Source organism: Acomys russatus, chromosome 1 (genome assembly GCF_903995435.1).
Source record: "Acomys russatus chromosome 1, mAcoRus1.1, whole genome shotgun sequence".
NCBI classification, from domain to species: domain Eukaryota; kingdom Metazoa; phylum Chordata; class Mammalia; order Rodentia; family Muridae; genus Acomys; species Acomys russatus.
In genome coordinates this window covers 106,938,668-106,962,877 of record NC_067137.1, presented here as the reverse complement: position 1 = coordinate 106,962,877, position 24,210 = coordinate 106,938,668, and positions in this window count along the sequence as shown.

The window sequence follows — 24,210 nt, the reverse complement described above, 5'->3', positions numbered from 1 at the left end:
GGAGGTGATAAGACTTGAAACTGGGGCTAGCAGAGGATGTCTTAGTGGATGAAACGCTTGCTGGGCAAGCATTCAGACTTCAGTTTGGATTCCCACAAACACAAACTTGCCAGGAATTTTTGAGTTATGTCTGTAACCCAAGTACTGTGATGGCAGAGACAGGCAAATCTCAGGAACTCACCTGGGATGGGATCTCAATTAGCTGAAGTGGAAAGCTCCAGGTTCCAGGGAGCCTTGTCTCAAAAACAAGGAATATAGCAATATAAGAACATACCAAAATCTACCTCTGGCTTCCACATGTGTACACACAAGCAAATGCATCTGTCCACGTACATGTACAGTGTGCATACGACCCTCACAAGTCATGGAACTAAGGTTGTCTGTCCCAAAATAACTTGCCCACTCAATAGAGATATTGTAACAGAAAAGACATGACATGGATAGCATCCTCCATGTTAGCCTCTTACATAGACAAGGTAAATTGGCTATACGAGAGAGGTTGAGATGGTGGCACTGTCTAGTTGCTGATTGTAACTAGGAGAGGAAATTTGTTCTTAGAATAAAATATAATTAAACTCGTGGGTTTAAGTGATGAGGTAGATATGAAGTAGGATCTAGAATGAGGGAATTTGGCATAAGAGAGGTGGCATATTATATAATGGCCAGTTGTTGTTTAAATGAACACTTGGTCTCTAGGTGGTAGGACTATTTAGGAAGAGTTAGGAAGTATGGTCTTGTTAGAGGAGGTGCTTCACTAAGGGCAGGCATTGAGGTTCGAAAGCATTGTCACCATTTCCCAGGGTCTAATTTGCCTACTTGTGGACCAGGATGCAATCTCTTAGCGTCTACTGCAGCACCATGACTGTCTGCCTCCTACCAGGTTCTCCACAATGAAGGTCATGACCTCTGACCCTCCCAAACCGTAAATCACCAAATAAACTATGCTAGAAGTTTCATTGGTCAGGGTGTCTTATCACAGCAATAGAAAAGTAGCTATACCAATTATGGGGGTAAGAGAAGACCATGCTGGGGCCTCAGAACTGATACAGAGATTGTATCAAATTTTGGAGTTTTACCAAACTCCATGAAGGATCATAAACCTTGAAGTAGGAGGGGCTCTGGTGGGTTTAAATGACTTAGGCTGACATATAAACAGGTTATTAAGGTGATAATATAGTCAAAGGAGATATATATATATATATATAAAAGAGGGTACATCAGATAAAGGGCCTGCCACAGATTTCATCAAGGCAAATGTGGTATTATCTGTGTAGGGCAAGAGTTCTTATGGGAAAAAAACCTGACAAAAATCCACATGTTCTAGCGAACTTATGGAAGGCTTTTTAAAGCAGTGGGTCTCAACCATCCTAGTGATGTGACCCTTTAGTACAGTTCCTTATGTTGTAACGACCACAAACAGCTATTCCATAGCTGTAGTTTTGCTACTGTCATGAGTTGCAATTAAATATCCGATATGCAGGATACATGAAAAGGTGATGTGACCCCAAGGGAGTCACGACCCATGGGTTGAGAACCACTGGTTTAAAGTCTCAGCCAAGGGGCTAAAGATCAGGGAAAAACAAACAAACAAACAAACAAACAAACCTACATCAATGACTTGTCTAATGGGGTGGCCATGATTACTGCAGGTAAGGATTGTATATAGTAAGAGCTAAAACTCCGTGAATTGCAGATCTACTGGTCCCTGGTTAGTGCACAGAATGCTTGGGCCTAGGTAAGTGCTGTAGCTATGTGTTCTTTGGTTCCTGGTGGCTCTCAAGAGCACTAGAGCCATCAGTGCACAGACATGGAGACAGAGTGATATGGGTAAAGAGGAGTAGACTCCCCCATTGTAGTACTGCACATTGGTCTTCCAGGGTTAGAGGCTGTTTGTCCATCTAGGAACCTTTCAAAGCCTATTGTGGCTACTAGAGAGACAGGTTCAGACCCTGTCAGATCCTGGGTGGTGGAGGAAGCACAGATGCAGCAGATGAGTGTGTCCTCTTTTTCCTTGGCTTTGGGTTGGGTCTTGCTGTGTGAGATGACCCCACCAAGGCCCTCCAGGTTGGGATATGTGTGAAGGTCCTGCAGCAATGCCTCAGAATAAATAAAATGGACAGCTCCAGGAGGGTGATTTGGGATTACAGAGAGCTATGTACGGCAAGTACTTTCTGTCTAGTCTGCTGCACTCAGCATTAATTGGCAGAACAATCAATACAAGCTATGATGGCCAATCTTGGTTGTCACCATGATTACATCTGGAATTAACTAAGCCCCAAGCATCAGGGCACAGCCATGAAGGATTTACTTTGAGTGGTTCACTTGAGATCAGAAGACCCACACTAAATCTGGGCCATACATTCTCGTGGCAGCCTATACAAAGAATGTGAAAGGAGGAAGTTTTTGCTCTTTGCCTGCTTGCCCTCACTATCACTGGTAACTTTACCCCTTCACTGGTATTGGGACCTACTTCTTAGTAATTGTGATGTATCTTGAAGATGAGCTGAGATATGCAGTTTGATGGACTGAGCAACTGTTTGATTCTAGGACTTTCTGAGTCAGGAGGCAGCCAGCCATTGTTAGACTAGCTAGACTGGCACAGTCTTTAAGCTATTCAAATATATGTACATATGACTATTTATATCTACACACACACACACACACACACACACACACACACACACACACACACACATTAATCATTAATTCTATCAGGTCTTTTTTCTGGAGAACCCTGACTAATATACAAACAATGGTATACTATCATATGCCTGGATTCATGGCTATTTTTTTTTACCACCCCCTTGGCTGTGGAACACTAAGACCAGTTGCTTAGATCCGGCAGCGTGGGGCTCTGGAGATTCTGCCTTCTCTCTGATACAAGGTTTCATTATATCTTCCTAGCCTCTGAGTGTCTTACAGATTCAGGAAAGACTCTGAAAGACGTGTAAGTGCACCTACAGGATGCAGGATGGGAAATGAATTTGCAAAAGGTACAAGGGTCACGCAAAAGAAAGGATGCTAAGCGTTGCCATTGCTGTCTTGACTTAGTGTCCTCGGAGGACCATTCAAGGGGGCTCTAAAATAATTCCTGGATTTTTTTTTCTCAATAGTTAACTGCCATTTCAGTTGATGAGACCTTGACTTAATCTTTATGGTTCAAAGCACTCACTGTATGGTGACATGCACTGAATGGGTAGTGTTTTATAGCGCAAACTATCCCAAGGAAACAGAAACAGAGACATTACATTTTCCAGTACAGAACTGAATAAGAATTCAACAAATGCTGTGTACACTATAGTATTTTTAATCATTTATATGATACATCTTGGCATCATGTCCTAATTACCAATAGAATTAAGAGCCTGAATGAAGTCTATTTCACACGTCCTGCTGCACCTAGTCTGTGAAAGTGACAAGGGTCCATTTTCTCTTAAACTGTTTTCAGAAGCCAACATTGATCATCTCCTCTAATTTGTGACAAATGGTGGCCTTTGTGACCTGTGGACTAATTCTGCACAAGGCACACGTCAACTCCATCCAGTTTGGAGGCCTAAAAGAATGAGTCATGGTGGACAATGCCTCCTGAACCCTCATTCCTGCCATTTAAAATTTACAATCAGGCACTAAACAGGCCTAGAGTAGTTTTGATGGCTCGCCTGATGAATATTTTCTTACTCAGAATAATCAAATTTAGAGATTGTGCTGCAGGGAAAAGCTGCCACATTGCATTATATTATGACTGTGACTTACCTGGCAATTGTGAGATAATTTAATTGCCAAGGCCCAACAGTTTACAAGAATAAGTTTGTTTACTCAGAATTAAGAGAAGGAATGGATAATAAAATATCCTATTTAGTATTGCAGAAGGCAAGCAAGGGATTGTGGTACATGAGATGACTTGAGGGCACTGGAGCTAGTGACTGCTAGGATTAGGACACACATTGAGATACTATATATCAGTCTTTACAGGAGTGTTCATGGTTGGTGGGATTACATGATAAATATAATTCCCAAAGCAGTCTGCCTTGATTCTGAGGACAGTTACTTAAGAAAATATTATTGCCATGTAAAATTGTATACATGAAGACCTCAAGTGTTGTGCCTTGTTTGAACAGTCAGTCTCCAGGTGGTGGCACTGTTTGGGAAAATCGTGGAACTTTTAGGAGGTAGGGTCTCACTAGAGAAAGTGAGGCAACTGGGGCTTTCAGGTTTTATGGCCAGATGCATCCCTCTTCCTGTTTACTCTCTTCTCCGTGATTACATGTGAAATGTGACTAGGTACCTCCCACCTGTGACACCGTACCAACTACCATGATGCCCCATATCCCCTTAAGCTGTAAGCCAGAATAAACTCTTTCTTAAATTGCTTCTGGTCATGTACTTGATCACAGCAATGAGAAAAGCAGTAGATATGGAGAGGATCAGAGGCAGTGCCTCATTCAAGGTCACTTGGCTGGTTGTAATGGTACTGAGAGAAGTTGAATGCAAGTCATGCCTCTTCCTCAACTCCCAGATAGGGACATGCCCAAATGGTAATTCCTAGTATCTAGGAATAAGACCTTTCTGGAAAGCCTTAAAAATGTAATAGTTAAAGTCATGTCAAACTGGTGTATGGTTGGTGTTCTTAGAAGAAGAGAGAGACATAGAGGGGTGAGAAAACCACGGGGAGACATAGAGATATAAGAACAAAACCATGAGAGAGCTGAGACTGTGCATGTGTTTATGTGTGCATGTGTGCGTGTGGTGTCTCTGTGTGTGTGTGTGTGTGCGTGTGTGTGTGCATGTGATCCATCTAGAAGCCTATGAGTGTGGATTGCTAGCCATCATCAGAAGATAGAAGAGTCAGAAAGCACAATATTCCTCAGAACTCATACAAAGAATCAACCTGCTGACAACTTGAATTTGGGGTTCTAATGTCAAGGACTGTGAACAATAAATCATCAGTGTTCTTGTGGGCTACCCAGCTAGTGGTCTCTGTTACAGGACTCCTCAAGGACTAATAACAGCTTCCAAGAGCAATACAAGTTTCCATTTAGAGTGTCTTGACTGTGAGCCAGGTGTTTTACATACATTACCATGCCGTCTATCAAGAAGAACTCTGAGTATATTCCCAACAGTAGCATTTTCATGGTTATCTTAGGTCAAGTAACCAATAAATGCTGGATCTGACATTTTAATAGCAGACCTGAGTGTGAATCTATGGTCTTTTTACTATGTGCATAAGACATGGTGGTGCTTCAGATGTTTGTGGCAGGGTTCAGGAGAGTGATCTACAATTCCTTTGAGTTCTTCTATTTTTTAAAAAGTACCCAGGGTAACTACTAGTCCACTTTGAACTCTGCCATGCAAACTCACATGCATTTATTAGACTTACTGTCTTAAGATGATCACTTCTTGGTTTGTAGAGTGATGTGCTTTATGTCTTTGTATGCTTTTTTATTGGTATCTTTCCTCATGTCTTAAGGAGTCCAGTCACATTGGATTGAGATGTACCCTGATGATCCCACCTAATTTTGACTGTTTAAAAAAAAATCTTTCTCCACCTATAGTCCCATTCAAAGACATTGGAGGTATGACTCTAACCTATAAATTTGACAGGAGAGACCATATTTCATCCCGCCAGCACATTTCATTTAATCCTACAGCCTACTCCCACTGGACTCCGTAATATTCTTCCAACACACATAGAAACTAGTCTACTCTGCCTGTAGTGTTCCTGAGCTCCGGGAACCTCGGCCATTTTACCTGGAATCTATCAACTGCTTTCTTAGCAGGGCAGCATATTCTCATTTCCCAAGGCTTGGTGAAAAAACAATTTAGGAAGTGTGTATTTGTTTTTAAATTTCTCAAAATTAAAAAGGAATTCTTATCTTCTCCCAAGTTCCTAGTGTAGTTTGTTTTTTATCTGTGTCATATTTTCCTCTGCACCTCATTAGGTCTTGGGCAGGATGTAGCTCATAGTAGGAATTCAAGCAATAACCCCGCCCCCCCCAAGTCCCATTTCAAACTCATCAACTAGGCTAATGCTTTTTTTTCTGTCAGAAATACCTTCACTTAACCAGCAATGGGGTTTCACTAAGGAACTTACCAAAGATGGGTAAATTAATTGATTTTCCTCCTGTACATTTTGAACCCAGGTCTTATGAACAAGCAGTCAGTGCAAATGGGACCACCAATCCAGTCCCCACATACATATTCTTTTCTCCTGATAATTTTATTCCCTGAGTATATTTGCTATTGTTGCACAAGTTGACAAGTAGCTATGTGTAGTTATCGTCATTTGATGATGCATTTCTTATATCAATTAAGTGCAAACCATGTAAGAAGTATATTTCATACCTTCCCTTGCCCATGCAAAACTACAAAAACACTAAGCCAGCAGCCGATAATATTTTGCCAACAGTTCAGTATCAGAGGGCCCATATCATCATGTCACCTAGAAAGTTATTGATTCTACTGTCTTTGCTGCACATCTATGTGCATGAGAGCATGAGTGTGTGTGTGTGTGTGTGTGTGTGTGTGTGTGTGTGTGTGTGTATGTGTGAGAGAGAGAGGGGGTGGGAGGGAGAGAGAGAGGGAGTATGTGTGTGCATGCATGTGTGTGTGTGTGTGTGTGTGTGTGTGTGTGCGCATGTGTGTGTGCATGTGTGTGTACATGTATGGAAGTTCTCAGGTGCTGCCCACCTGGGATTTAGTTTTTTGAGCCAAACCTGCAATTTATCATTCTGGAAGTCAATGATTAGGCTAGAATGGGTGGCCAGTGAACTCCTGGAATCCACCTGTCTTTGCCTCCTTAGTGCTGGATAATAAGCATAGCCATCATACCTGAATTTTTTTTTTAACTTGGGTTCTGGGAATCAAACATTCTTATGCTTACACAGAAACTATTTTTCTCTCTGAGCCATCTCCACAGCCCCAACTTCTTGTCTTCTCACTGAACCTGAAGTTTGCCATTTGGGCTAGGCTATCTATCTGACAAGCTCCTGCCTGCTTCCACTCCCCAGCTATGCCTCGATTTTTGTGGGTGTCACATTGGCAGACCAAGCACTGTTACACACAGCTCCTACCCATCTTCTCAAAACCGAAACCGAAACACAGACAAAAATAAAACCCCTAAAATTCTGTAGTAAATGTATCACTCTTTTAAAAAATTATTTTGTTCCTTATCCAAGGTACCAGCTCATCAAAAGGTTTTTTAATAGCTAAGCGAGTGAACTGAAAACAGACCTTTCCTAGGTTATTCAATGCACATGAACAAATTGAAAAGAGACCTTTACTGTCAACCTTCTGGTTTATAGTATTTAAGAGTAGCTTACTTCCTCTTCTAGCTCTTTCTTTTTTCATGGCTTCTCCATCTACCCACTTTACTCTTCAAGCAGCGTCGTCCTGAGCACTACTCCTCTCTTGTTTCCAACCTACCTCCTGCCAACAACTACAGCAAATTCTTTCCCATTGCATCTGCTCCTGCATTATACGATTTTTTTTTCCCCAGGCAGGCAGCCTCACAGACTTGTTACAATTTAGGTTTGTTCGAGTGTGGCAGAGTCTCAAAGTAATAGCAGCTTACCTCACAGATAGACATGTGTCTCTCTGGACATAATGACCCAGGCCTTTTGCTCCTCAGGAGCATTGTTGCATTGCTTCAATGTGTTAGGTTGTGGTCTCTCATCCTTCTTATCAAAGATGGCTCGTATTCCAGTAAGAAAGAAGAGACAGATGAGCAATGAGATGTATTCCTGTTTCCTTTAAGCATGCATCTTAGACATTCCACATGTAGGTTATCCCTACAGTTTCACTCCAATGCAAGGGATGGCTGGGACAAAGGGGATAGCTCACCCCCATAGAGTATCCTGCATTCTGGGTAGCTTTGAATGCAGGTAATAATTTTGTAACAACAACAACAACAACAACAAAAGACTTTGAGTGGAGGTCTCCTGCCTGGGTGCATACAAGCAGTCCCAGAAGCCATGAGTTATTAAACTCAAATCCAAATGCCAGGTGTGTAACACATCCCTCGAAGCTGATGGTCAGGAAGGCCTCAGAAACTTCCTGACCTATACAGACTGTGACTATTGCTGTTGTCAGCCCACAAGAACGCAAGGGTGAGGCCCTACTTCTGAAGACACTATGTGTCTCGATTGTAAATTCCAGGAAAGCGTTTCTGGAACTGAACCGGAAGCTTCCTCCGTGCTTGCTACCCTTCCTAATGCTGGAGTTGCTATGCAGGTAGCTAGAGGAGGAAAGTTGCCAAGGGTCATCCCCAGATTTATAATTCCACTTTTCTAGGCCTAGGTGGTTACTGTTATAATAGTGGCATGGCTTTTGTGATTTCTGGTAGTATCCGAATCCCTCAGAAAACTCCACAGAAGAGAGTTTGTGCCTGGCACCACAGACTTGGTCAAAGGCCCCTAGCTGAGAAAGTCATAAACAGTAGGCCTGAACTTACTACTTTTTTTTTTTTTTTTTTTTTTTTTTTTTTTTTTTTTTTTGCTAAATGAGTGTATTGTCACACTGCCTCTTAAATATTGATGTTATACCTACAGATCGGTGCTGTTCTTAACCGTGATCACAGATTTCCTTCACAGTGAGTGGTGGCCAGCTCACTCATGGCTAGTTAATATGCTGAGAGAAAGGGACTACTGAGTGCTCAGTATTAATCAGAATACCCAGCTCACCCTTTTAAGGCTCAGGGAACATTGCGGAAGAGGGGCTGGAAAGAGTGTAAGAGCAGAATGTTAGAGAAGAGGACTTGACATGGCCACGACACTCACGAATTTACATCAGCGGTTGCCTGACTAAGGCCTGTACAAGACTGAGCCAGTAAACAGGCATAGGAAGAGGAGGGGCTCGAGGGGTGCTGCTGCATGCTGTGGGTGGGGCAGGGAGGGAGGGAGCAGATTTGGCAGCCAAGGACAGCTCCAGGAAAAGAAAGTCATTGTCTTCAGAGCTGTAGTCACTGGTGAGCAGCTCATGTTCCACTGATAGCTTCCTGCCTCTGCCCACCAGAGTGTCCCCTGCCTAACCCCAGTGAGTCACAAGGCAAAAAGAGAAACAAACCATGCAAGTGGGGTGGGAAGAAGAGGGGAAGAATGGCAGGTTCGAGGAGGTCAAGAAAGGGTGGAGGACGAGAGTGTGCCCAGAATCTATTATACAAATGCATGCAATTGTCAAGTGGTAAGTTGATAAAGTTTCTATCTTTATGTAAGAAAACAGATGTCTGTGGATGGCCTGAAGTCATGCCGTCATCTGCTAACACCCCTGCTTCCTGCCTCATCAACTTGCCCCCTTTCCCCAACGCAAACCAAAGACAACCAAACCATGCTTCTTACTGTTCGGGAACATTCAAAAGATTCTTCATTGGCTGCAGACTTGACCACAAAGCATGAACTGAGCAGTCCTCGTGTTCTGATGCCTCAGGCTCCCACCCAGCTTACCTCTGGCATCTCTTTCCCTCAGGCCTCACTGCTTCGGTGCCTTGAGAGGAATCCACTCCCACCTGACATATTTGTGGGTCGCGTTAAACCAAGCTCAGAAATTGTTTCCACAGGAAATTCACCAGGTTTCCATCAGCCAACCTTAAGAAAGGGTTAACAGCTTATTCCTTAACACCCTGGATTTGTGCTTGCCTGTTCTACTCTTGTCTTTAGCGACCCATGTAGTCATGTACCTGCTTGCGTGATGTGCTCGGCACAGCTCTTGGCTCCTTCATCTCAACTGCATTGATCAGTGGATGAAAAGGCAAGTGTCAGAATGATGACATTACATTCTCTCTGTGCTCAATACCTTAAACATTTTACATAGAGTCTTTTTAAAATAAATATTATTGAGCACTTTGATGTATATACTGTCATAATTGTCTAATTCAATCTATTACTATTCTCATTTTTACATATGGAATAGCCAAGCATAGAGAGTTAAATAATTCATCTCATTTCTTTTTTAGTTTTCTTGATTATGAGGAAAGTGGGTGGTGGGAGAGAGGAGAAGTTTTTATGCTATCATGTGTTTGGAAGTGTCCTGGCCTGGCAATTGCTGAACTTATATGAGATGCTGGGTGCCCAGGAACATGCTACTATCCACCTCTAGGCTTCAGTTTTCTTGTCCACTGTAGAAGGGAATGGTTCAACAATATACTTTTTTTTTCCAGATCTCAAAGTCAGTGTTTTTCTTCCCTTACAGCAACTTGCAATGTGGCCCTCCTCCACACCAATATGCTACAGTCACACAGCTGCGATTTTGCTAAAAATGGACACTTTATAAATGTTAAAAACAGTGTATGTTAGAGAATAGTCAATTTTTATCCAAAAAGGGAAAGCCCCACGCTGTTAAAAGATAAACATTACATCCTTGGCTGCCACTCAGAAACCAACCATTTCAGAGCAGAAACTATCCAGTGACACTGGTTAAAAGACTGTATCTGCATATAGTCAGCTACAAACTAAAATTTAAACTTGGAGGTATATTAGTTGGAATGCACATGCATGCATCCTGGATTTTCTCTGTGACATGGCTTCATAAAAGATCATGGGCAGTTCTGTGCATCTCTCACATATGTTGAGGCATTCTATGAAGACTACCTTACTGACTTACACTGGGAACTTTGAGAGGCCTCAGCACTACCCCCCTTTTCCTTCACTTGAGTTCTGGAACAGTTGAAAACAGGGCAAAGTTGTCTAGCAGATGGAGATAAATATATTATCTTTGTTGGTGGCAAAGATGGTATTGGAGAATATGGCTTACATTTGCAGCCAAGGAAGCTTTCTAGTTCTGAAAGCTAGAATTAGTCAGGGCCACCCAGCCCTACTAGACTGGAGTGAGCTTGCTCCCTAGCAGGCATGCTAATTAAGCATGTTAGGTATCTTCTTATAAACCCACTGTGGCAGAGACTTCGAGCTATCAAGTCACACAATTTATCCTCATCTTTAGCTATTCACTTTCATAGATCGGCAGAGCATGGTGGCTCCCCAGATCCCATGTCTGATTTGTAGGTAGAGAGCGTGAGTGTGATTTTGTTACAGAGGACAGGGGCAAGGAGAAGAACTTCCCTCAGCTTTTGAGAACAAAGGAAGTCTGAGTTTTTGTCCTCATTTTCTTCCTCCATTCTAGCAAGAAGAATGAAGGAGATAGAGTGCCCACTTTGATCTGTGAAATGGAATTCTTAATTTTAATGATGTTAAGTAATTTGTAAGGACCCCATGGCACTGAGGACATTACTGTGCTTTTTGTTAGACCATTTACTTTAGATTTTTCTTATTGGGAACAACTTTTAGCTTGTTGAAGCCTGTGGAATTTAGGATGACCTGTCACTTATAACTGAAACATTTTAACTCATGACACAAATTGTTTCAGGCCCATAAGGTTTGTGTTTGTTACAGAAAATTGACAGAAACATTACACTGACTGATGTCCCTTCCCACAAAGGGGGGGGGGAGAGCAAAAGAAAGCTCCCTTCTTGATAAGTTTAGTAATTCAGAAAAAAAAGAGAGATAAAGAAAACAGAAATATGCTTGCTATGTACTAGGTATTGTTTTCATTATCACTCTTGATTAATTCTCACAATAATCTCAGGTATCAATAGTATACCCATTTCACAGATGCAGAAATAGAGACACACACAATTAGGTAACTTGCCCCAGGCCCAGTTTTAGAAGTGAGGTAGCTTAGACAAAAGCCAGGCAGCCTAGCTAGAGCCTACATTTCTCACAGACAATGTCTTGTGAGTTCTGGATCAGAGACAGCCTCATGCTGCCTCAGGCAAGGGATGACTACATTTAGCCTCAATGGAGAAGCCAGGCAAGCAAGGAAAGTCCTTGTCATCACATGAGTTAATGTTCTGGTGTCTGGTCATCTCAATAGTGTGTGTGTGTCTCCATCACTACTCTGGAGCCACCACTTTGATGACTCAGTTACTCTGCAGTAATTATAGTCACCACACACTCAGACCCTGTTCTCCTATTGCATTAAACTTCTGACTTTTTCTTCCTGGTGCACATCATCTCTTTATATGTGTTCTCTGCTCCTTGCATCTTCCTCATTTTGCCTTCTCTAAGGCACACATTTCTACCTTCTTTATTATCCAATGAGAATGTTGTCTTCTCTAAACAGGAGGAGGTAACTAGCCGGTCATTTTCAGTACCAGAAGCTTGGCTTTCTAAGGGCTTTGAATCAGATACCAACTTTGAATAGTCTTTCTACCCTCTCAAGGTCACTGTGTGTGTGTGTGTGTGTGTGTGTGTGTGTGTGTGTGTGTGTGCGCGCGCGTGTGCGCGCGCGTGCGCGTGCGTGTGTAGAATATGCCAAGCTCTTCAAAGACTCTTCTGTACAGTTCTCTCAGGGTTTCTGTGCAATGACATATTCCACTAGGGGTTGGTCATGCTTTCTCTATTATGTTATCACTGTCTTTTCTTTTCATATAAATAAATGTATGGAGTTTGAATTGTTACTATAACAGACAAAGACATTCATAACTTCTGCTCTTTCATTTTCTATATCTCATCAAAACAAAATAGAATGAACTTTAGATATGTGTCCAAAGATGTCTTTCAGCTCTCCATCTCATCTGGCCATGGAACCAGGTTTCCTTTATGCATCCTTGTCCAGTCTGACTATGAAGGCCTTCAGATCAGTAACTTCTGCTTCTGTCTGCTGAGAACAGAGTAGACATTTTTGTATATAAGTATGGAAAGTGTACTCCTAGCTGACTCTCTGGGGATCATAGGCTCCTCTATGTGAATAGCAACAGAAGGTAAAACATCACTAGGAAGATTTGGCATTGGGAAAGATGGGCGTGTTCACTCAAGCTCATCAGATAACTCAAGTTGTGGATGATCACTGGTTTCTGAACCCTTTGTGGGAACTTTAAAATTCAAACTGGAGGGCAATCTGTTCTAGGAGGGAAGTAAGCTAGTTATAAGGTTTTTCAGACATGCTGGTGTATTTTTCTTGGATACCTGCCTTAAGTGGGATAGGTGGGTCATGTGGTAGCTCTTTGGTTTCTGGAGAGACTTCTGTATTATCCTCCATGGTAGCTGTACCAATTGAATAAGCATGGATGCCTCATAACAGATGAACTGATAACAGAAATACTATTTATGTAAACATGGGATATTATTCAACTGTAAAAAGAATGGTATCAGTTGGAGAAAAATTCATAGAACTGGAGGTATTCTACTAAGTAATCTAAACTATACACAGAAGGACAGATATTACACATTCTTGTCCATGTGGAGATGTTAAAAAAATGTCAGTCAGAATGTGTAACAGTGTTTGCCAATGGAAATAATACTCTTAGCACAGTCAGAAAGAGGTAACAATACAGTACACAAGAGCCCGTTACATAGTTTATGAATGCTCAGACGACAGAATCCTAAAGGTTTCAAACATTCGGCTAATTACAAAGACATAGAAACATTAACTGCTCTAATTTGCTCAGTAAATATATTATATATACATATATTGAAACAGCATACTTTACCCCATAAATGGGTATGTGCATGATAGTCTGGAAGTAATGTAAGGTTGGAGGATGTGCCATGAAATAATGTCTTCTGGACATGAAGTTGCCATTGCACAGATGGGCTCACAGCAATGGTAGTGGTTACCTTCACGTACCTGCACCAGATTAAGCCAGTTAAAACCCCAGAGTGGATGGGGTCAGGAATGCACAATGCCTCCTGACTTAGTTAGGGTTTCCATTGTTGTTACAGAACACCATGACTAAAAAGCAAGTTAGAGAGAAAGGGGTTTATTTGGCTTACACTTCCACTTCCATCACTGGTGGAAGTCAGGACAGGAACTCAAACAAGACAGGAACCTGGAGGCATGAACTGATGCAGAGGTCATGGGGGTGTTGCTGCTTACTGGCTATGCTTTCCTATAGAACCCAGAACCACCAGCCCAGGGATGGCATCATCCACAATGGGTTGGAACTCTGTCATGGATCACTCTGAGAAAATGCCTTACAGCTGGATCTCATGGAAGACTCAATTGAGCTTCCTTCCTCTCTGATGGCTCTAGCTTATGTCAAGTTGACATTCAAAACCAGGTAGTACACCCTCACAGTTAGTGGAGATGCCATTAGCACTTAATGGCTACTGGGGGAGGGAGAGTCATTTTATTAGAGGGTGTGATTATTGGTAGGCTGCTCTGTGCCCCAGTAGATAGTTTACTTGGTTATATATATATATTTAAGGATATGAACCTGTGAGGGAAATGTGTTGAAGGAACCTAAGGGCATTGGAGTGCTCTAGTGCATTTATATGATCAAGACATGTTTTATATGTATATGAAAAATTCAAGGAGTAAATATAAATATTGCTCCAAGATCATGTTTAACAGAATAGAAATGTTGATTTGATTTGATCATTCTACACCATAAACATATAGAAAGTTACTGAACTATCCCATATAACTTAATACACTTAAAATAATAATACTAAGAGAAAGAATAGAACATTGGGCTGGAAATTTTAATTTGTGCTTCTGGCTCAAGGACAGAGCAGATTTCCAAAGCTTCCCATATTTCTTTTCACTTTTTGAATTTTATATATTTTGATTACACATGTACATAAATGGATTAATTACAGTCTTGTAACATGATATCTTATTAGTGTTTTTGAGATTTAAACAGTTTTTTGTTTGTTTGTTTGTTGAGGCAGGATTTCTCTGTGTTAGCTTGATTTTTATTTTATGTGTATGGGTGTTTTGTATGTGTGTGTGAGCACCATGTGCACGCAGTTCCCTTGGTGACCAGAAGAGGGAGCAGATCCCCTGAAACTGGAGGTACAGATTGTTGTTAGCCCTCTCTTGGGTGTTGGGAATGGAACCCAGATGTGACTCAACAGTGTCTTCTGCTGTGTTTATCTCAAAGCTTAAACCATGGTCTCTGACAGGCTGTGATCTTGCCAGATCAGGAAGGGAAAGGGCCTGCAGGTGGTTAGCTTGCTTCCTTGAAACTGTGAAATTTGTAGAAGCAAGGGGGAGCAGGAATCTCTGTTTTAAGTCTGGCATCTCAGCCTTTCTAAAGGACTCAGCTGATTTGATGAGGCTTTCTTGGGAGAGTCTCTCTTTTGATTCAAATCTATTGTTGGATAATTTAATTACCTTAAAAAGTGTCTTATTAGTTTAAACTATGTGTGTGTGTGTGTGTGTGTGTGTGTGTGTGTGTGTGTGTGTGTACAGCTGCCTGTGTGTATGTGCACATGAGTGCTAGTGCCCAAGGAGGCCACAGGCAGTGGATCTCTCTGTAGCTGGAGTTACAGGCAGTTGTAGTCTCCCTGATGTGGGTGCTAGGAAAAGAACTCAAGTCTTCTGTAAGAGCAAGAAGTGCTTTTAACCTCTAAACCATCTCTCCAAGCCTCCATCTACCAACTAAAAACCCTGTATCTTTGCCGTAGCGTATACCTCCGCCACAAGTTTGACAGCCCACCCACTATGTGCTGTTGTATTTCTTGGAATCAAGTTACAGATCTCACACTTCAGGGGATGGCATTGTATGTGTGTGGGTCACTGGAGCTCATTTTAGAAGTCTTTGTGCCACTCACCTGTCTGGATTCCTCCAATACCCAGTGCAATCATCTCTCTTCTTTCCAAATACCTCCCGTCTCATTTTTTCTATCACCTGTAGGTATATTTAGCTTGAGATGTCTTTTCTGGTCCCTTTTTGTTGTGTTATTAGTATCTATCTATACTGATGTATGCTTTACAACCCATTCACTTTATTTGCTATTTGATAGTTCACTGAATGTTTATAAGATATATTTATCCAGTCTCATGTTAATAGATCCTTGGTGTGTTTCTAGACTTTTGCTATTGAAAAAAAAAGCGCGGATATGAACACTTTTATGTATGTTTCTTGTGGGTGGATAAGAATGCATTTTAAAAATATATATAGGAATGAAATTTTGGGGTCATAGAATATATGAATTTAACTTAAGTATAGAACATCAAACTTTCCTAACTTCACATTTCCATCAGCAGGAGATGGATCCTGTCCCTATTTTATCTCTAACGTTTGACATAGATGTATTTTTACATTTTTTTTGCCTATAAAAAGCATGCAAATTTGCATTTTCCTGCTCAGTGATAATTTCAAACATGTCTCCATAGGTTTGCTAACCTTGCACTTCTGTGAAAGGTCTGTTTGTGGCTTTGCCCATGCCTACTTGAGTTGTAGTTTTAACATTTCTTTGCAAGCATTGATTACATGCAGGGTCTTCCTTTTCCTGTACATGTAAGGAAGTTGGAAGTGATGGCTCGATCCCTTAGCTGCGACTTGGAAAAATAACTGGTGCTACAGTTACTTCTGAGAGTTACTATGAGATGTAAAGACGGGAAATCATATGTAAAGGCTCTGAATATTGAAAAGCAACTGGTGGGATTTTTAGGGGCAAAATAAGGTTGAAAATTAGGTAAATCTAGAACTATTCCTTCCGATTGGGAGGCATCATAGTGCAGTCACTGGATACACAGATGTATACACTGGATTGATGAATCCAAAACTTGACTTTGACAGTTGCTTATTCCAGGACCTTAAGTGACTTACATAACTCTCACATCTCAGTTTTCTTATCTAACAATTGGGAAGAGTGATAGTATATATTCCATTTGAATTGAACAGAAAATTAAGCGAATTAATACTAAGAGTATTGTCCAGCACATAATAAGCACTGTCCTAATATATGATGAGAATATTACTTGACCAGAATTTCTAGCTCCTGTTGGATGCTAGGCCACTATCCTTCTAGTAAAATGGAAGAAAACCCCTTTCACACACTCTTATATGGGTACATTTTTAAAAATATTGAGTCATTTCTAACAAAGCAAAAAACAAAAACAAAAACAAAAGAAGAAAAAAAGAAAGGATTCTTTTATGAATATCTCTGAGTAAGGAATCAACGGCTGATGGGAATATGAACCCAAACCACTGATATATACACATATCAAAGGCCATGCCATGTGATCCATAATTCTGGCTGGAAGCTCTGTTAGCTTCTTTTAATAGCCTGTGCTTCTGTAAGGGATGTTGAATTACTTCCTCCAGGCTGCTCAAGGAAGCGTGACACCAACACAGGCTAGAACTTAAATTGAACTGCTTTGTGAGTCTGAAATCCCATTTGAAGGCAATAGTCATTATCCACGTAAAATGGACTGCCCATTATTGGCACAAAGGAAAGTGGTTTTGTCCTGTACTGCCTATCTTTCTCCAACTAATAAATTGTATTCATTCCTATTTTTCCACCTTTTTCTTTGTTCTGCAGGGCCTTTCTTTGAGGCTGCTGAATCTTTAGATACTCTTAATCCGTTCCTGACAGACGGAGTATGACTCTTCTAGTGGGTATATTTTTAGCAGCCATTAAAGCTTATGTATCCTACTCTTCCGAGAAAGCGGCACTCCGCTGCATTGAGAACCACCTGCGTTCTGCCTTCAGGGGCCTGGATGGCTTTGCAAGTGTTTGAGCTGGGAACTAGAGGCATAAACATCACAGGCTGTGTGTAAGCTTGTGAAGACCCCTGATTATGCTAATAGGAGTATTAATAATACATGATGTAAAAACAAAAACACTTGCCAATTTCAAGGCGTACACCTTCGTTTCCTCCTCCCACCCGCGTGCCCCACACTCTGAACTCATCCGAAGGACAAAATAGCAGAATCTAGCACTGGATTCTGAAAAGCAGAAGAAATTGATGCTAATATTGCCTATTGTGAGATGCCCAAGAGCTTGATTTTCTGAAAATGTTGATCCAAGTTATGGGTCTCATTAGAGACATTCTAATTTATTTTTCACCTTAAGAAATAGGGGAGGTTTGATATGTGAGAGGGCAGGTTTGGATGTATTGGAAGCACCGGGCTTTGCCTTCCTGTCATCACAGTAAAAATAAATGAATTAATGTTTGCAGGATGTCCTATCACTTGATATAACACAGTTCCTTTGACTAAATCCTTAACAGGCTTAATATGATCATTTGCAAGCATTCTGATTACCTGTTGTATAAAAAAAAGTGCTTTAAAAGCTCTGGCTTAAAAATACACTATTACTGTTATTATCATATTATTATTATTATTATTATTATTATTATTATTATTATTATTATTATTATTACTATTACTATTATTATTATCTGTCCTGGCTCGGTGGGAGTTGGGGCTTAGGTTAGCAATTTCTGTTAAAGTCTCTCATTCAATTATAGTTAGACAGCTATAAGATCTGAGCTCACCTGGACTGGACAGCCAAGGTGGCCCCTTCTTTCACAGATGCACTCCCTTTGGCACCCTCTATGTAGCATCATTTTGATACATCTTGTTCCTCAAGAAACTCTAAGGCCAATATCAAACTTTCCCAGATAATGGAGTGGCATATGGCAACAATGAGGAAAAGAACTGACCTAAGTCATCTCCAGGGAAAAGCTCTTGTGCTGCCTCCACCCTTTAAGAAGTCTTGGCATGGTGGTACACACCTTTAATCCCAGCATTTGGGAGGCAGAGGCAGGCAGATTGCTGTGAGCTCAAGGCCAGAGAGTCTACAAAGTGAGTCCAGGATAGCCAAGGGCACACAGAGAAACCTTGTCTCTAAAAAACCAAAAAAGAAAAATAAAAAAATTAAAATATATCTATAAATAAATAAAAGAAGTATTCAGGAAACCTGCTATAAGAAGCACAGTGGCTTAACAAAAGTACTTGCTACTTAATTACTTTTTTAAAAATTATGGTTTATTCAGATTACATCCTGATTGTTATTCCCTCACTTGTATCTTCCCATTCCCCCCTCCATCCCTATTTCACCTTATTCCCTTCACCTAGATCATCAGAAGGAGACCTCCTCCCCTACCATATGACCACAGCCTATCAGGTCTCATCTGTGTAGCCTGTTTCCCCTTCTTCTGTGTGCATTGTCATTGGTTAGTACAGCAATTTGTGCATGCCTCCCTGAGTCCAGATCTGCCAGTATTCATAGTCTTCTGGTGGAGCTTCTGGACCTTCTGGGTCCTTCTATGTGTGTTAGATTAAGTTCCTTTGTAGTTCACTTTCATAGCATTTGTAATTTCACATCTCTATGACTACTGACTTAACATGTCACCAACACTAGATTGAACCCCAGCAAGTCCAGACAATTAACACAGAGCATGCAAACAGGAGTGCTCAGGAAATAGTTTCAGTGAATGAGTGAGTTAATGAGTGGTTAACGTGAGCACATGCAACATTTCCAACTTAGGTCTGTGGCTCACATAAGAATTTATATGAGAGAGACAGAGAGAGAGAGAGAGAGAGAGAGAGAGAGAGAGAGAGAGAGAGAGAGAGAGAGAGAGAGAGAATCCCCTTTCATTACTTTGTAATATTTACTGTGTCTTCAGAGGTAGCCACTATGGCTGTCATGAGATGCCCAGAAGACTAGATCTGAAGACAAGCAGGATGAAGCCAACTCTGCCTTCATGGTCTACAATCTACTCAGGAAAATGACAAATAACCAAAGTGCTACAGTTTGGAGCAGAACTAGAACAGTGCTAAAATGGGACAAGGCAGATATCTCTCTCTCTCTCTCTCTCTCTCTCTCTCTCTCTCTCTCTCTCTCTCTCTCTCTCTCTCCCTCCCTCCCTCCCTCTCTCTCTCTCTCCTTCCCTTTCTCCCTACCTCCTTCTGTTTCTCAATCTCCCCTCTCATTTTAAAACACAGGGATTTCAAAACAAGAACTGCCATTTTATGCTGTAGCATGAACCAGAACTACATTTTACTTGTGGCCATACTATTTTAAGTTTGTTTATAGTGACTAGTCGATGCAGTGCTTTGATGAAAAGAGAAAAGACACACTCATGTTTTATGTGTTACAATAATGAAAAGGCTATAGTTTCTATCTGAAAAGCCAGGATCTACAAAGAGTTGAAAAGTTCATAAAACGTAATGTCAGAGGTTGAGTATTCTAATTTTAGAACATGTAAATCAAAGTTAGCCTTGAATCTGCTTTGGATATAGTCAACTCAAGAGTCAATCCAAATGTGAACAAAAGCACAGCACTTTAGAATTTGTCCAGCAGTGATGAAGTTCATTTCAGGTCAATTGTCTATCATTCTCTGAGACTTAGAGAGCTAACGTCTAATATGGTGAGATAAGGGGCTAAAACTTTTGTTCTGAATATGAGGTCATTAGGGGATTTTGAGTGAAAGGGATATATGATTACTTACACATAAGAGAGATGTTCCAGATGTTGGGTGGTGCAAGAAGACCAGTCAAAAAGCTGTTAGAACTGGCTGGGCTGCTGCTAGAAGATAAGCCAGGAACGGAGGCAAATTTCTAGAGTAACAACAGCAAAAAAGACTTGAAGTCATGTCTTACTTGTGTTTTAAGAATACAGGATGTACTTATATATTTCAGTTGGGGATGTGAGAAGGTGCCTTTAAATCTATGGCAGGCTGTTGTATAAAAGATGGGTTAAATTATTCTGAGTCCCAAACAGCAGAACCAGGAGTGGAAACTAAAGAACACGAGGTCTGTGTCCAGAGTGGGGAAGTGTTTGTTTCTGAGCTGTGCATACAGAAGGGTTTTCCTGGGGGAAGTCAGTGAGCTTCCATCCCCAACCGTCTTCCAGTGGGGGATGGAGAAACTGCTGAGGAGGACTGTAGAGTCTCAGAAGGGTCCAGATAATGTTGGGGCCTCTGAGGAACACCACAGAAGCAGGGAAATTTCACTATTATGGGCTCATCTTGGGAGTTTTTACAAAAGAACTCCTGAGTATTTGTCACATAGCTTACCTTAACTAGAACTAGGGGACTGTAATTGCTGATTTCCTTAGTGGAGGCACATGAAATAAAGTCTTACTTCTTGGTGGCTCTTGTCTGATCATTTTTTTTTTTTCAATCTTCTTCAGGGAAAGAGCACTGAGTCTGGTTTAGAAAAATCTGGCTTCGTTGGGCAGTGGTGGCCCATGCCTTTAATTCCAGTACCTGGGAGACAGAGGTAGGCAGATCTCTGCTAGTTTCAGGACAGCTGGGGCTACACAGAAAAGCCTCATCTCAAAAAACAAAAGCAAAAACAACAAACAAGGACAACATTACCTGTCCTTCCATCCTTCCTTCCTTTTCCACAGTTTTTGTAAGAAATAATCTTTACAAAGTTTCTATGAATTATAGGATTTTAGTACACATTTTTAAGGGACAATACCTGAACACACACACACACACACACACACGCACACATGCATGCACACATACACACAGAGAAGTTGAGAGGGACTGCCGTCATTATCAGATGTCTTCTTCACTTGTATTCTACTTTTTTTTACTTTGACACCCAGTGCTCACTGCTTTGGCTATACAGGAAGCCAAGCAAACTTCAGGGTTTCACCTATCAAGGCATGCCCAATTGTGAGATTATAGACATGTGTCACCTCCAGCTTTTACATGGGTAATGGAATCTGAAGTGATGTCTTCATGTTTGCATGCCCTATGTTCTTAAAGCAAATGGTATGCCTTTGTATAAGGAAACTGGGCGGTAGGTAGCACAGTAACTGAAGGGTTAACAGTAAGAGGAAATGCTCACTGATTAAACTGATGGCATCTTGTCTCCAGTATATTATTCACTTTCCCCCTCTAATTTGATGCATCTTTAATGATAACCATTTGCACGAGTTTCTAAACACTCTGAGAAATTAGCCATAATTCGGAGGCAGTGATGTATGGTGCTCAAAGCTTTCTCCAGACTAGTGCTGGAAAGTGGGGGGGGGGAGTAATTGAGTCTCTTGGACCACTACACTTCTTCCTATGGATGCTGGATGGGGGTGAAATTAGTCTCCAAATAAACATGATTCATCATTTATTGGAAAAACTGAAACATCCCCGCCCCCCTGAAATGTAATAGATCTGTAGTATGCTGTAGTTATCTGTATTGCAATCTGTTCCCAATGAATGCAATTACAAATCCATTTAGGAAAGAATATGATTGAGGATTGTGTTTGCTTTCAGTTAACCTTCAGATGCCTCAACAGTTCTTTGTAAACCAACCCCCACATATCCTTTGGGTTCTTTTGACTTCTGTATTCCCAGGGCCTGGCCCAATGCCCAGAACACTTGGTGAGCACTGCTAGTATTTGCTGACATTGAAAATGTTCTCATTATGCAGTCTCTCTAATATGTTTGCCCACCTGACACAGAGTGTCTCAACCACTGGCTATAGTTGCCTTTAAGTGACTGTTATTCGTGTCCTATGAACCCAGTAGTCTTGGTTCTTAGCTGGTGTCACGTACCCTCAACGTCCTACCTTAAATGAAGATGTGACCTTTTTAGTGTTTAGAAAGGGGAAAAGAAGAAAGGTTTCCATTTGGTTTGCACTTCCTGTTAAAAAGGCGACTAAGATTCCACCACTTAGACTAAATCTTCTCCATAGGGCATCACACATGATAAAGAGAGACACATTATAGAATTTTCATGGGAGACTGGAGCTAAATAAAGTGTGATTGAAAGTGAACAATTGATGGCACATTACTCCATACAGGGACGAAATAGTGAAGTGACTTCTACAATGTCTTTGAAGGACTTGCACATAAGTCTCACAAGAAGACAACACTTGAGTGGGGGACACAGAGAAGTGGCTGCCAAGAGAAAAATATACCAAAGGACGTCTAAGAAAAGGCAAAGTCTTTGACCACTTCCTCTATTGTGTCTAGTCTAGGTAGTGGAACTGAAAGGGGCAGTAGAACAGGGAGAAGGTGGAGAAAGAATTCAGGATCAGCATCCACAGCCCAAGGAGGAGCTTGACTGGAGGAGGAGGAGAACTGGGCAGTCTCAGCAGCAATGGAGAACAAGGAAAGAGAAGCATCTTAGAATCAGAAATGAGCTTCTGGGTTTTGTTTGAGATTGAAAAAAAAAAAATAAAGTGTCTGCAAATGAGGTTTTAAAACTGGAGGGAGCTGTTCATGGAGACTAGAAAAGTAGTGGATCTGTCTGGGATGTCATCAAAGGGTGGAGAAGGTGATCGCACATAATGTATTGGAAGAATTAAAAGAGGAGAGATAAAATGATTGCCACTTGTGGTCCTGTTGAATGCAGATTCTTTATTAAACTGCTTCTGTGAACATCGTAGGTGTCGTTGAAGACTGTATAAGTGAGCTAGAGGTGAGTGGGTCCCTGCCTCCAACCCCTTCACTGGAGGAATTTCTCCTTTTGGAATCTTTCCTAAGGTAGCAGTGTGGTGGTGTAGCTTCTGTCATGGGGCTTACTCACTCTCTCCTCTCTGGTTGGACACTTGTGTATCCCTTCTCAGACTCTACTTCCACAACTCCCTTCAGTAACAAGGGGTGTATAGCCTTGGGGTGTAAATGGAAGGGCAGTGAGCATCCTGCACACTCACTCTAGGTTTCTTTCTTTCTTTCTTTTTTTTTCCCAAGAAATGAAGTCTCCAGGTGGGTTGATAGGTAGACCCACCTGATTTGATACACTTTCACTTAGGTTAAAAGCAAGGAGGAATTGTGGTCAGAAAAGAAAACTAGAGCAGCGTGGTAAGGGGATTCTGCATTCAAAGAGAAAAATATCCGTGGGGTGCCCTCGGTGCTAGACATGAAAACTGTACAGTATCTTTTGGTGAGTTCTTTTTACATCTTCTTTTGAAGCTTCGGGTGAATTTCCTGTTGGATGACATTTTCCTCTTCTGATTGAAAGTGGCAGAGCCCTGCCTTATTACACAGATGATTTTCCAACATGATCTCAAGTTCTTATTTGCTTTCAATAAATGAGTTCACTAGAAAAGCAATAACAATTTATTTAGATTTTCCAATGTTGTGGAGTACAGGCTTTTGAAGTAAGACCTAATGACTCTTTGGATTTCCGCGGTGTCTGCTGTTATGTCCCCTTTTTCATTTCTGATTTTGTTGATTTGGATATTGTCTCTCTGCCTTTTAGTTCGCTTGGCTAAGGGTTTGTCTATCTTGTTGATTTTTCTCAAAGAACCAGCTCTTGGTTTCCTTGATTTTTTGTATTTTTTTTGTTGTTGTTGTTGTTGTTTCTAGTTTATGATTTCAGCTCTGAGTTTGATTATTTACTGCTGTCTATTCCTCTTGAGTGTGTCTGCTTCTTTTCTTTTCTAGAGCTTTCAGGTATGCTGCTAACTTGCTAGTATGAGATCTCTCCAATTTTTTAATGAAGGTGCTTTGCTATGAGCTTTCCTCTTAATAATAAACATGTCAATAGAATTGGCATAGAAACATACTGCTTAATCAATGGAAT